Here is a 15,439-nt window from a genome sequence, read left to right as displayed (position 1 = left end):
AATTGTTACCTTGCTTCACCTCGATAAGTTTCCCTGCAGATTCTGATCCCGACTCCGACGTCTCGTTATATTTCCTCAAATTTACAGAACACCGCTGCTGCTTTGATCTCCGCTCTGCAAGTTTCTCCTTCCCCGAAGCTTCGTTAACACGACTACAGCAGTTATCGGAATTACGGTAAATTCTGAACCGATGAACAGGGGTCTGTTGGAATCTCAATATCGGTGGTACCATACGATTCCCGTACAGGGAATTCGACGTTGAGCGAATTCTGGACGGCAGATTCGGGTTAGCGAACGTTGCAAAACAACCCGCTTAAAGAATCTTCTCCCGAATTTCGTTGAGGGTCACTTTGAGACAGGTTAAACCTATAATTGCCAATTTTCCGGCCATCTGCTTACAAGAACCAGCATCGTGTACGCTCAGAGAAACATTTCTCTAGTCGGAGGTAGAAAAATATCGTACCTTGATTGCGACACTTTTTTCGAATAAGCGATACGAACCGTATACGCAAGTACGAATTGTACGAAGATAATTGATGTCGGTATTTGAAAAAGAAGTTTGCGAGTTCGCTAATGCGACTTCAGGATAGTCAAATGGAAATTGGAAAACTATGTTAGGAACTACGAAACGATATCTTTTTCAGAAGAGGATCGAATAACGTGCGCAATTTCGCCAAAAACCTGTAAGTGGATAATACCGTCGGAGAACGACGAGGAATGGTATCATTGGCCGATATCGATTAGCGAGCTCTCGGAAAGATCAGACATCGATTACGTAAGGGGAAAATCGAGGGTTGATTGGAAACGACTGACCTTTGGAAAATCGTAGAAAAAAAGAGAGAGGCGTTAAATTTAATTAAAAGCGCCGGGGGGATTAGAGTTCGCTCGATGCAGTCGAGTTCGAATGACGTGCAACGCTCTGCAATTTCACACATAGGTAGAATTCCGGAAGGTCCATTGTCGCGATTCTATATTCACTTCAAACAATTACGAGTATGGATACATGTTAAACTGGTTTAAAAAAAAAAAAAACGTTTTATTTCCCTCTTATCCTCCCAAATGTCAACCTAGATCATCCGAAAAGATGAGCTCTCTATAACTCAAGTTTAAAAAGTCGCTCGTTTAATTTTTATTCCACATTCGTTTGACATAGAAAAATGTAACTTTTCGTTAAAAGTAGAAATACTTGTAAACTGCTCAATATTTTTTAAATTCACAGATCCTCGAATCTGATTTTCCAGACTTTCCAAATCTTTGTGCAACAAAGCTTCTCAACCATCGTCGTTAGTCGTACTTTCTTTTTGTAATAATCGGTAATCTTCAGACGACTCAAATGTGTGTCCCAACGAAATTTAACTGCCACCAGTTTTCCCCCTAACATTCGATAGTCGGTCATCTTTGATAAAAGTGCTGTTTAGTAGTGCAATTAACTATCCCGAGCCACACGTTCGGAAATGCAGCTAAAAAAACGAAGCGTTGGAGCTACGCCAAGTCCTCGAAAAAATCCCGACGATTAAGGCGCAGTTTTTCCCACCGAATCCGGCGTGCAGCAGGATTCACCTGTGATATATACCCACGCATAAATGTCCTCGGAAATATTATCTTCGCGCGAAAAAGGACTTATTGCCTTAATTTAAACGTATTAAAAACTCGTTTAACTAGAGTTTAGCTGTGAGTGTAATACCGTTATTCCCGTTATAAGTATATACGTATCGCTTGTACTTAGGGTGTAACGGCAGGATTTTCATCCACGTGTCATTTTTTGCACGCAATTTTTTTTCACGCACGATCACAGGTAATTCTTATACCTATATATACTGTGGGGTTTTTAACGTCAAATCGAAAAGTCGGAAACCCTGAAAAATCTGTTTTAATCGGCGATTTTTCGTACGATGTCACTTTCACTAAAACACTCTCCTGAATTATTCCAATTTTTACTTTCAAATCGTTTACGAGTCGTTATTTTTTTTTTTTTTTTTTTTCAAATCAACAATCACGCCCTTACCGATCGATTGTCTTAAAGAAAAATTTATCAAAGTTGAGAGTGCATCTTCCTTTTTTTCTTCAATACTGCATATTATATTAACGAGAGTCACGCACTATAGATTTCTCATACTTATATACCTATGTACAGAATAACAGAATATTTACAACAACAGAATTCGATCTATGATATTTATATCTATCATTACGAAACTAAAGACAAAATAAAATTGATCCGTTTGACGAAACGTTAAATTCTTATCAGTTATTCTCTTCCTCGGGATATTCGTTTATTCTTACGCATCACTCCCGGTAACGCGATATTGAAGAAAATGATATTAAAACAAATTAGAAAAAAATACGTTTCAACATATTCAACATTGTTCGAGAATATTTGTATCGCGTCTAGACATCCGAATTTGGCTTCAAAAGCAGCGTTCTGAAGTTCTTCTCGTTTTCGGCAATTCCAATACTGCAAAGTAAGGCTTCTCGGTAATCAATTATGAACTTGCAATTCGTAATAACACGACTTTCCAAGAGTCTGTAGGTCTATCGTTCGCATAATATCCGCGCAATAAAATTACCCAACATCGCTGAACAGCGTGAGCTTCTCCATTTCGCAACGCTTTCACCCTCGGAATCGCAGCCCCGCTCTACTTTCGTCTATAAAATAATCAGGCCACGTCTAGCGAACAACATTCAAGTGAAAACCCATTAAATTATAATTCCACGAAATATGACCGAAAATTAGATGAAATTTTACCAGTCTGCGTGTCGTTGGTTTCAAAATGGTATCACATTAAAAAGTAACGAGGAATTATGAACCAAAAAATATAGACAAGCGTGACGAAAGTTGATCGGATCGCGGTAAAAATTGATAATTCAAACTTCCCCTCTTGAATGTTTGTTTCAGCTTCTATGTAACTTGACTTAATATTCTTCTCTACGATAGTTTCATGAAAATAAATATTCTACTCTAGTTTCGGCGAAACGTGTTTAACGATATCGATGATCCAGGTTGTTGAAGATGATGGAATAATTGCTTGCTTCTTAATTTAAGATGTGATTTCTCCATCAAAGAAGGAACACCCCAGAATTTAATTGTACGATCACGAAACAAACTCCTTGAGAACGAGAATAGAGAAAAAAAAAAAAATTCAGTCATGCTCAATTCTTACGAAAAATCTAAAGATTGACGAACCGCGAAAACAGAGCGAGATATAAAAAGCGCTCAACGCGATTAAAATATTGTGCATCGAAGCAAAGGCAGCCGAGTGGCTTTATTCGATTTTTTTTTTTTTTCTTTTTCTTTTTCTCCTTCCGTAACTTTTGTTAGGCTGTAATCTTTTTCATTCCAGTTTTTTAATGTACTGAGAAGTATCAAATCGGTAGACATAAAAGCGCCGCAATCTTGGCAAGAGATCGAAACTGACGGAGAAATTTTTATTTACTCGTTCTTACCACTTTGATTGTAGTCAGTCATTTCTTTTAAGCTTCCGACGAAGTTTTCGTTGCAAATATTCGTCAAAGTTGGAGATAAAAACACAGACCAAACCGATTCGTCTGCCATTTTGCAAACTTGTTCAACGAATCGGACCTTAATTTTTCATGACGCCGTTGGTTTGATTAAAAAAATTCGAAAAAATTTTCGGAAGATTTTCAGGGGTCGTAGGAAAAATCCTTGGTGAAATTATAAAATGTCATGGTCGACCGGTTACTGAATTCGCGTGGAATGCCCCGTATACACATGTACCGACAAACCAACACTGCCGGCAAACGCTGCAGCGTTTGGCAATCGGAGATGAAATGGAATACCGGTATTGGTACGGATATCAATGGGGTTGGCCGTACCTCGTCGAACCGATAACACGCCAAGATTAGAACCGCGTTCAAATTAATTCCACATACCGTTGATTGGCTCCCAATCGTGAGCTAATTACGATAATTATCGGGCGAGATAATCATCCCTGAGTGTTGAAGGGAATTTTGATGGCGTGTGAATTCCAGGAGATATGATAATTTATTCGAAAAAAAAAAAGATAATAAAAACCAGCCACACTTGGGGAAAAATAATACACAAGGAAAACAAGCGCGGAGACCTGAATTCAAAAGTTTTTATAAGCCTATATATAATTTATCTGCATTTCGTGACATTTATCAAGCGCTTAAAATAATGTCGTAGCGGCTTTAAGATAAATCTCTATATACACATATATATGATATAAGTAGCTTCAAGAAACTTCTGCATTGCAAGCTCCGCTTAAACAAAAGCTACAAAATTTCTGTATAATTATTCTGTGACTTCGTGACACAGAAATATTCAGTTTAACCTGTTACGGTAAGTTGTACGGTGTTTCGCGATCACGACGTCATAAATAATGATTTTGTTTTTCTTTTATGGTTTGACGCCGATTACGAAAAACAATAGACATTTCAATCGGAGAGCGGAGAAGAATCTCGGGGGATTTGGAATTACGTCTTCGGGCCTGATTGAAATTTCTACGTAATCTCCGTTCGTTTAATCAAAGAAACACAGATAAAATTACAGACTTATGGGATGTTTAATATTATAGAATCCAAGGCTTTTGTAAGTTAAAAGATAATACGTGAGTTGATATTTATTACTTATCTGCCTGCGATTTATGAAACCTAAATACTATTTCTTTCTGGTCCAATGATTCTCATTCGTTGCACTTACGAATCTGATCTATTTTGGAAATATCGCTACATACGCACGTGATCGAAGGTGTAACGGTTTGAATAAGCCCGCCTAATTCAAAATATAATTTGACTAAATTAGTATATAAACATATAGATGAAGCCTTGACCTCTGTGGTTACGTTGACAATTTCCGTCTTAGCAATTTCTCGCTCTCATTATCACGGCGACGACGAAACGACTAACACGTCTCGTAAAATTCTACCTGCGCAGTGGACGTTTAAAACAAAAATTTCGATCGATAGCTGATTTATAATAAAACCGTGAACGTTCATTTTAATTTACAATATGTTATATTTTCAAACAAGTAAAAAAACAAAACTACGAAAATAGAAAAAAGCTAATATGGTGAAAACGGAAAGCGAAATATTAGATATTTAAACGACGAAACGAGACAACTACGAAAGGCGACGATCTCCTTTGAATTTTGTTGACTCTTTTCTTATTTACAGTTTCTAAAGAATATCATATTTACATGATTTAAGTTAATTCGTATGTTTGTTTTCCTTTTATGGTGCAAAAAATAAAAAGTAATTATTCCCTGTGGAGTGTTAATATTATAATAAAAAAACGGGCATTGTTAAATAACGAGCAATTTGTTACGAAGAGGAGGCTCGAAGGAGACAGATAGAGAGACCTAGTCACACCCTAAACTGCTCAGAAATAAATACATTTTACGGATGTGACGATAATACGTAATTTTGAAAGTGCGCGGTAACACTTAATCCGTAATGATAGCTGATGTTGACCAGTTGCGTCACACAAAAATTTGGTACGTCATTTCTACAATTTGAAACCAACTTCCACGTTAATCTACAAAAAACGAACATCTCACGTGAGGAACGGTCAGACGAGACGCACATCGAAAAGAAAACTATTTATGGATTTTACATCGATAACGGAACCTATTGGGTCAGACTACATGGATAGGTGATAAAACCGTTAATTTAATAACGAAAAACAGTCGAGAATGATGAAAAATTGACGACCTAATTAAAATATAACAGAATGAATGTACGAATGTGTAATTTTGAATGGAATAGAATAAACGATCTGATGTCCATACATTTATATGATCAGAGAGATAGAGAAGTGAAATTCAATCGAATGAATGATTAAAAGATTTCTATCGTTATTTATATTTTATTTATTTCATTCAATGTCGGATGTAACTCTCGTATTTATGATAGTTCTTGTATTTTGTATATTATTACTGGCTCAAATTCTTAACCTTCCCCTTGTACACGTCTGTCTCTGTATCTCCTTAACATATATATGTATATATATAAACAAAACCAATGTTTACACAGAATAGAACAGGTTTGGAAACTGTCGTATCACAAGCGCTGTCTATCTGCAAAAAGGGTATGAAAAAACAGTCTTAATAACAGAAATACAAACTGGTATGCTCTATGCTCTATTGGAAATAAGAGAAGAGGCTAACAATAAGAGGGAGAGAGAGAGAGACGAGTTTGGGTCGAGAAGGTTTACTAGAGATGTACGTAGGTCGTTAGATAATATAAGACGTGTCATAACCGTGAGTTGAAGCGTAAATCCTGGCAGGATAGAAATTTTAACTGAATATAATACAGAGAACACAAAGACTTCTGCACTCGTAATCTTTTTTTTTTTTAATTCATTTTTAAACATCGTCACCGTCTCGACTCTATTTTATTTCACTGACAATATTTTGCTCACTCGTCATTTTATCTTTTTATTTAATACATATGTATGTTACTTGTTATTTATCGTGTGTTTTTTTTTTTTTTAAACTATCAGGCTAAGTTTGTTAGACCTGCGACGAGTAGTGTATCTTTCATATTGTAAAAATAAAATAACGAATTTAAGAAAAGGTGAATAAATGAAAAAAAAACAAAATACAAGTTCCAAAAATTATATCAAATACTCAATATCTCTTGGTGTTTGATTTCATGTTTTCGTATAAAATGGTACCTTAAATAACGTATAACACTATTAAAACCCTTTACAAATCGTGATCTTTCATTCTTTGTAAACATCTATCAAACCCTTTCATTTATTCCAACGCCCCATTCTGTAAGGGCTTGTTCCGACACGCTGCAATACAATGGACTAATCAAGAGCCTGTGCACACACGCACGTGATAGAGTAATTAAACACGAACAAAGCGATACGTATTACTTGTTGAAATCGACCTCAATTTAATAACGGTCGCCTCATTCGACGCAATAATTTCAGAGAGAGAGAGGAATGATTCGGCATATCGTACCCGCCAACCTCTGTACAATCACAGGAAAATCACGTTTACCCCTAACCCAAAGATACCCACGTGCAGTCCGCATTAATTAGCTCATACTGTTCGCCGTCAGTATCGGCATGTTGAACACCGCGGATACCGTGATTGCTTATCGATTACAAGCACCGAATTACCGCGATCTGGTTGAATCCCGCAGTTTTTTTTTTTTATTTTTTAATTCACTTTTGTATTATACTCATAGTTGAGGGAAAAATGATTTGAAAGATATTTGAGACATATGGAACAGGTTGCAAAAATCGCAATTCAATAGCACGTGAATTGAAACAGTTTTGCAATAATTCTTTTTTAAACGTAAATTTAAACAAACAATAATACTGCATTAATTACTTTCAAATTTAAAACTAATTTATAAAAATACACATTAAGAAAGGTAGAATTTTTCTTTTTTAGAACGAATAATCTTTTGCTCTTAAATGAAAATTTTTGTATGTTCTTCTTTCATTCAGTTTTCGCGGTAAATCAACGCGAACAGATTGGCAAAGAATCGAATATACGCGAAATACGTTCCCTGCAGGATCGGACTCGCGTCTCGGGGTTTATTCGGGTCACGATTTTCAGATTTCCAACGAGATCTCGACGTCGCCGCGTCGGTTTCAGGCATGTATTATACGTACAGCATCGTCGCCTCGCGACGCGAGGGATTGTCCGAGAGATTATAGGTTCGGAAAACGGAGGAAGAGGAGGAGGAGGAGGAGGAGGAGGAAGTTCCGAGTTACGGAAAGGAGGAAACATTTAACCGTGTTAACCGAGACCCACAGCATCCTGCAAGCGAGTCCTGCGAGGATGCTCGAACATTATTCAATACATGTATTGCATAAGCGAAGGATGCCGATTCCAAACTTTCATCATTTCTCATCTGGTTACAAATAAAGTTCCCTTCGAATGCCTTAAACTTTTGTGTAAAGTTCGTGATCCGCATTTCGGCCTCTTTATTATACTTCGGTATATGGCGAGAAATTATTTTTACACATTCAGTGGAAATTATGTGAGGGATAAATATTTTTCAACGATTAGATAGGGGAAATAATGGCGGATTCTCTGGATGAGCATTTTTTTCAAAAAAAAAAAAAAAAACATCTCGATCAAATTTAAGTCATTTTATTGTAATTTTAATAGTTTGAATCGCGGTAAATTTTGAACTATAACTCTAGGACAAATATTTCAATGAACATTTTTGTTACTCTTTCAACTCTCTAAACGCGCATGATTTTTTTCTCTCTTTTTATATTTTTTTTTTTCTAACCGTATGCAAAGGTTTTTTAAATTCCATTTTTTTACTTGATCAATAGAAACATTTTTCTTTTGTGTTTAATTTTCCTCTGGTTCGAATTTTTCGAATTACGAATTTTTTGAAAAAATACAAATGGAAGATAAGAAATATCACAGGCCCAATCTCACTTTCTTACGATGAAAAAAAAAAAAATCATTGTTTCTAAAAGTAGAATTTGCAACAAAAAGAATTTAAAAAAAAGTTATGTGCGTTCAGAGAATTGAAAGAGGAAGAAAAATGTTATGGTTTAAGGTGTACTGCGATCCAAAGTATTAAAATTGCAACAAAATCCTTTTGAATTGAGTCGAAATTTTTTTATTTTTTCTTTTTATTATAATGCGTATATAGAAAATTCAATAACGTGAAAAAATCGCCTAGGAGACATTTCTGTCTCAGAGTTGTAGTTTAGACGTTACCGCTGACCAAACGGTTAAAAGTGCGGATGCAGAATTCTAAAGCATCATAGGGAAATAATGAAATCCAAAATTTTCACGCATAATGAGACTTAAACAATTCAACTTTAAATCAATAACGTATGTGGTGAGAGTATAGATGCAGTGAAACGTTAAACTGGAAAATTGTAGCAGCGCTGGCATGCCGGAGCATTACTTGAAAAATCGTTAAAATAATGAAGTAAAAAAAAGAAACATTTGGGGCGGGATTCAAGTTCCGGAAATGCCTAATTCCGAATTATTTGGTGGTGAAACTCGAAGTAAAGATATCAAACTTTGAAGAAGCAGCAAAGTTTCGAATGGTGAGAAACCCGATGGCTCAAGGTTCCGAAATCCAAGATTTCGGTGTAAAAAATTAGAAAGATCAATGTGGTGAAATTTCAGCAAGCAAGAAATTCACAGAACTGAAAATCCTCGATCATTCGTAATTTCGGTGTTTCGGATTAAAAATTTTTTCATTTTCGCCCTTTCGGAACTTTGAACCTCGGGTTTCGGACCGTTCGAAACTTTGATTTCTTTATTTTAAGTCTCACCGGGAAAAAATTGGGAATTTCTCGCATTCGAAACTTTTCGAATTCGAAATGTCAACCCCGCCCCAAACATGCAACGTTGTGCGAAAGCGTGCTAAGAAAGATTGAATCACCACTCCGCAGCTTACAGACTGCTCGCCTTACACGCCTCGTGAAATATATCGCCCGGAAGTATAAGCCTTCGAATAGTTTGATAAACTTTAACAACAGGGTTAAACCTGGCAAGAAACTCACATTCGATACACGTATACAGGTATGGACATTTCCCTACCGAGTTTAATAAACCGTTGCAGAAGGGACGTCACGTGCAGCTAATCTCTATGTATACGCAATTTAACCTGCAAAATCGTCGTTAATACAGCAGGCGTAATATACAAAACCGTATTTTACCACCTTTAAGTCGTGTAATTGAGACTATACAACATAACCGATTCCCTGATGAATAAGTCGTGAAAAATTGACTAAACGTTGCGAACAATGGGATGGCGAAATTGTTTACACCACCATCTGAGGATATTTAAATACAACAACGGAAGTTTCTAATGATTTATACGATTTTTGATCTAACGCTATTCATTCTGAATTGACTTTCTGTTTTTACTTTTACATCGATTATGCGAAGTTACGCTTCACCCCTCGTACGAATATAATCGTCGGTATAAATGACAAGTTTTTCTAAAACTGGGTACCAAATCATATTGCCCGTGGATACAACCGGAAAGTGCAAGACTTGTAAGCCGTTTTCTCGTTTGAGAAAAAATAAGAAATATCGGATTTTCGTAACTTCGATTCACGTAGAATTGCTGAATACCCAAATACGATATTCTTCGTTTATATGATGGAATGAAAATAATTTCCCTCCTATGTATATGTGAAAACCCGTCCAGCCTCGCGAAATTTGTAATAAATGTATATATGTACAGAAAATATGTCATGCCAGCAGTGATTTTCGAAAATATTTTCTCCACAACTTAATACCGGTCTGTGCATTATGTTTAATGTTATATTATATATATATAACGCGTACACGCGTTTTGCCAAAATTCAAACAAGCCAACAAACAAACAAATAAACAAACAAAACGAGCAGGCGCCCTCGCTAAAGTGCGATAAAATCAGTACAGTGAAAGCACGTACGCCATTATACGAGCTGCAAAAATTACCCATTTAGCGTTTCTTTTCAAAGCGCATTCGACCCGCGGATCAGAATCAGCTGATTCTCACCCTTATCAACGTTTCACGTACGCCTCTTCGTGAGGCGGGATTGAAGTTCCGAATTTGAAAAGTTCCGAAAGCGCTTAATTCCGAATTTTTCTGTGGCGAAACTTGATTAAAAAAAAAAAAATCAAACTTTGACAAAACATTAAAATTCCGAATGGTCCGAAGCCTGACGCTCATAATTCTGAAAGTGCAAAGTTTCGAAAAGATAAAATTCCGAATGAAGGAATACATCATATAAAGCATAAAAATAATAATAAAAATAAATCTGGAACACGCGTTGACGAGAATCCTGTAACTAAAAATTAATGACAAGTAAATTTTGCTTCTTAGGAGCAAAAATCGAAGGAACTGATAATTTCAAACGCTTCTCATTCCTCGCTAACTCTCGCCTTTACTTTCTCTTCTCTTCCCCGCTTTCACCCCGTGCATTCCCATTTCTCTTTCTGCTCTTTTTCTTCACCCCCGAGCAGCCGAGATTTCATTTGACTCTCGAACCGGATTCGATCCAGCGTAAAATACTCACCGTTACCGTTTCCCAACCGCTGAAAAAATCCCTTGGCCCTTGAGGTATTTCCACAAAAGCATTCGGCAGGAACCGGCGTCTTGAACGCTGCCGCTAAATACCATAGATTTTTCCTCCTGAAAGAGAAAACGAAAATGTAAGAGGAATAGTCAGAGAAATGGAAGACGGGGAATTAAAATATTCGGATGTTAAGTTCGTCGATTGTACTTTAAAAAAAAAATAATAACAATAAATTAAAAAAAAAAAAAAAACTAGTTCAATATCGTGATTATTCTCGTGCCAGACAATTTTCACAACAGCGACAAGCGTCCATATGTTATTTTACAAAAAAGGAAAGTAATTTCGGTGTCGATTCATTTTTTCTCAGAACCTGTACAAAGATTGGGCAATTTTCAAAATTTCAAACGAATTGGTAAACAAATAATTGAATTCGAAGTCTGCCGTGATTATTTCTCGCCGAAAAATCTCCGTCATCGTGTGCAGCAGACTGTCGAAGAAAAAAAAATCCTCGATCACAGAAACCGAAAGCTCCGATTACTTTCACGAGAAAAAAAAAAAGAAAAAAAAAAAACAGGAAAGAGCTGAGCTAGGAGGAAAAAACGAGGAAGAGCAGAAACGTCCGGTTTCTTTTTATCTCACTTCCGTTGCGACCGATTGATAAAGTGGGTACCTAATCGGTCCAGAGATTGGTAAAAATGCCAGGACGAATTGATGATCGATTTTTTTTCTGTATCCTGCAATTGTGACGCAAGCTTGTCTGTAATCGCTGTTTTCAAGTCACAATTATGGGTGAAGGTCAAATATTGGAAAGATCATTATTTAGAATCTGCCGTATTCAATTCTGCATCCTTTTCCGCAAAGACGTAGAATTTTCGGTAATGTTTTAAGAATATTTGAATCGTTGAAACATGATGTTTAATTTGTTCAAGATGGTCAAAGTACTGGAAAACCATAGAAGAAAAATTCACCCCATCGTATGACGGCTGATACAACGATTGAGATGAAGAATAATATTGTTTGAGAATTTTTTTTCTCAACACTCAAAAATACCGATTTTCGGATAAGTTTGAGTAATCACAAAGACCAAAGGAGTGCTTTTTCCCGAAGCATATGAAAAATGGTGAGGGAAAATCATTGGTCGACTCGACATGGAATGCCCCATATATTTCGTTCCGTATTATCAGATACGGTCAGAATATTTAATTTGAATTTATGGGTAACAACAGATCGCTCCACTAACCAAATAATATCTTTTCTCTAACGCTGCAATTAAAGCCGTTCGTGTTGTACCGCGATTAATATTGTTCAACCACTATTCGCAAGAGCTGATAATCGAGTTTTCGGAGGGATTATCACCCGAGGCAGTCGGTTAATACTGAGCTGGAAATTCCGGAGGACTGGCTCTGCGAAAGTTTCTTCTTAGAATTAGAAACTTGCGGCAGCGTAACTCGATACCGTAATTAAGATTTGATATACATTAGAACACGAAGTTAACGAAGGCGATCCCTCGAGTTTCGCGGGGTGAAAATTTGCTTTGCTTAAAACGAAACATCGAAAATCGCCGATCATCGCAAACGCGATGATTTTGCGTCAATGTTGCAGATTTTCGATTCGCTCTGTGGCCAAAATATATATGTATATGTAATCGAATATGTCTGAGTAATTGAATGTTCGTAATTTCCCCGCTGCTCAAATGTTATACACTGCATAATTATATCGGAATTGAAAGATATTTTAACGGAATACAATTATTACCGTTGCGTTGTTATTTTATGCTGAAATATCAGGTGATTAGAGAGAGTAACGAATTAATAGGTATCAAATGGCAAACGAAACTGGTAAAAAACGTTGAAAATTCGGTTGTACAGATCTGGTTATAAAATTTTAATCATTCGTTGCGTCGCACAATTCGTCGCCCACGCCCGGCAGAAACATTTAAATATATACTTTTACGTAGGTTTCGAGGTAAGGTGAAATGCGACGGTATTTAATACCGTGATATTTTCGCGTTATATTTAACCGTGTCCGCTGATTAATTAGCAAGCGAGTATAACGAGTTGGTAAAAACAAGTCAGCTTTTTTCTTTCGCATCAGTTGATACGCTCTGGAATCGGAGTATAATATATAAACAATGTTGCTCGACTCGAAACCGGGGGATTAATTAATTAGTGCGAAACTGGGGATATCGAGCTTACTTAAATAACGACACCGCCACTCGGCAAAATTCCCTGCAGTCACACCTTCGGCGTGCGATTTGTTGTTAATATATTCCGATTCTAAGTATCTAGACCGGTGGGCGAAACTTTTTGAATAAGAAATTAAACGCGCCTCGCGTTTGCTTGCCCGTAAGCCCGCTGTTACAACCCGAAAACACTTAATTACAACTCGGAACTTGGAAAGAGTTTGAAAACAAGGAGCATTAATTAGTCAACGAATCTGCCTCGAGACTTAAGACAAAACCGCTAAGATAAAAGTAATCGGTGCATCGAACAATCGAGTCCAAAAAAATAATCGAACACGACTCGATTGAATCGGTAAAAATTAATCGACTAATTCATTATAGCGTAAATTTCAGTATGTGGTCTTAATAGCGGTAAAGTATTTTGATAATTAATAGTTTAATGCAAAATATTTTTCAACTTCAGGTGAAAATATTCGTTCATCTTTCACCTGTTATATCAAACAAGCACTCAGTGAGTAAATTGATATTGCATTGCGTCGTTAATGGGAGTAAAAAACAAAAACCGATTGCGAGGAAAAATAATCGAGTTTGAAGTTTCCATGAGAATGTTGAAATTTTTTTTCTCGAATTTTCCAACCCTCCAACAATTCGATAACGTCCGAATTTATTTTGTCAAAACGAAATTTCAATTTGTAGTGTGAAGTGGAAAAGAAGTTTTGTTTCCTCGGAGTTTGTTCGAGGCTACGGAAACGGACAAAGGTGAAATAATTGTTCGAGAAACAGTGAGAGAAACATCGCCGTCCGTGTGTAAATTGTGCAGGTAGCACGATTTTAAATGTACGCGTATAAAGGTGTGCATTATAACAATAGTTCACAGTGCGAAAGGTTGAGGTTTGACGGGGATTTAATTGCCGGGTAGGGTCATTATTATTTCTCTACCCGGTGCGGGACAAACGCAAACAGTCAGATATTATGAATGAAGGAAGTCGGCGAAGCGTGCGGACGTGTTCTACGGCAATTAAGCGAACCGCTAGCGAACGAGAGCAAACCTGGTGTGTATAATAGATAAAAGCAAGCAGTGCTTTTCGCAAAAAAAAAAGATGAAACGACGAAACAAAAGTAACGAGAAAACTTCAAAGTTCCCGGAACTCCGTAGCTTTCCGGAAATTATCAACGAGTTTTTCACAACGGAAAATATGACACGCAGCTTCGAATAGTTTTCACTAATCACGTCATCGCGACTATACGTACCTATATGGGAAATTCCATGCGAACCCAACCAACGTCTGAACCTCACAATTTTTAATATTGTTAAAAAAATTTCAGAATTTTTTACGATTTTTTATTCAACTGGTAAAAATTCTCGAAAATTTTATTTACTTTTTCAAACATTTCTCAAGATGGGCCGATTTTTTTCTCAATTTTTTTTTAAACGCTTTTGACTTTATTTGATCAACTGAAACATCTTTGAAACCTTCTGAAGATTCCCAAAAATATTCTCAATACTTCAATTTTTCACTTGGAATATTTCTAGACAGGTTTCACCGTAAAGTTTATGAAAAAATTTGAATTTGCCAAAAAAGCAGAGAAAAATCGCTCCGTAATGAAAGCCGTCTAGAAATGTTCTAACTGAAAAATCGAAGTTGTGAAAATTTTTTGGGAGCGTTATACAATATACAATATATAAAACCATTTTTTAACCAGCTGTTCATTTATCGGTGAATAGTTTAGATTCATAGTCGTTTTTTTTTTCCGGATAAATAATCTGAACGGAATGACAAACGGTCTGTAGACTTTTTAACACCGAAAGTCTCTCTCGGGGAGAGGAGAGTGAGAGCCAAAGAGTGAAACGACTACAGAGTCAAGAGTACGAAGCACGAAAAGAGAAAAAGTTTTACCTCAAGCGGAATTTAGTGGGATCTTGAAGCACGATGAAAAGCATTCGTAAGAGTCGATCGATTCATCGCGAGGCAAAAAACGGATTCGACATTTTTCACCGAGTCAACGATACCGTGAAGATGAATTCAATTCCTGCGAAACATAGGTAAGTATATACTTCGACTTTATTCTTCTCGATTCGTAAAAAGAATTTTATACACGAATGAGGTAAAAATAAGAAAAAAGAAAATCATCTCATTATAATTACAATCTACAAGTGAAAAGGCTGTACAAAAAAACTTTGAGGGTGTCATCAGTCGGCGGTTGATCAAAGCGATATTCTCAACAAACTTTCGAGAGCTCCAAGCGTGATACTCGAAATTCATT

At 36.5% G+C, this 15,439-nt stretch overlaps 1 protein-coding gene across 1 annotated transcript in view; it reads right to left on the bottom strand.

Annotated features, from left to right (window-relative positions):
- LOC107221174 (alkaline phosphatase) overlaps positions 1-15,439 on the bottom strand; it is a 244,915-nt gene that overhangs the window by 205,053 nt on the left and 24,423 nt on the right. The window contains exon 3 of the mRNA XM_046742377.1: positions 10,993-11,108. The gene's annotated coding sequence lies outside the window, so the exon portion shown is untranslated. The remainder of the gene's footprint in view (positions 1-10,992; positions 11,109-15,439) is intronic.

Source organism: Neodiprion lecontei, chromosome 5 (genome assembly GCF_021901455.1).
Source record: "Neodiprion lecontei isolate iyNeoLeco1 chromosome 5, iyNeoLeco1.1, whole genome shotgun sequence".
Lineage (NCBI taxonomy): Eukaryota > Metazoa > Arthropoda > Insecta > Hymenoptera > Diprionidae > Neodiprion > Neodiprion lecontei.
The sequence above is the reverse complement of the archived record's forward strand: the minus strand, read 5'-3'. Positions and strand labels throughout refer to the sequence as shown.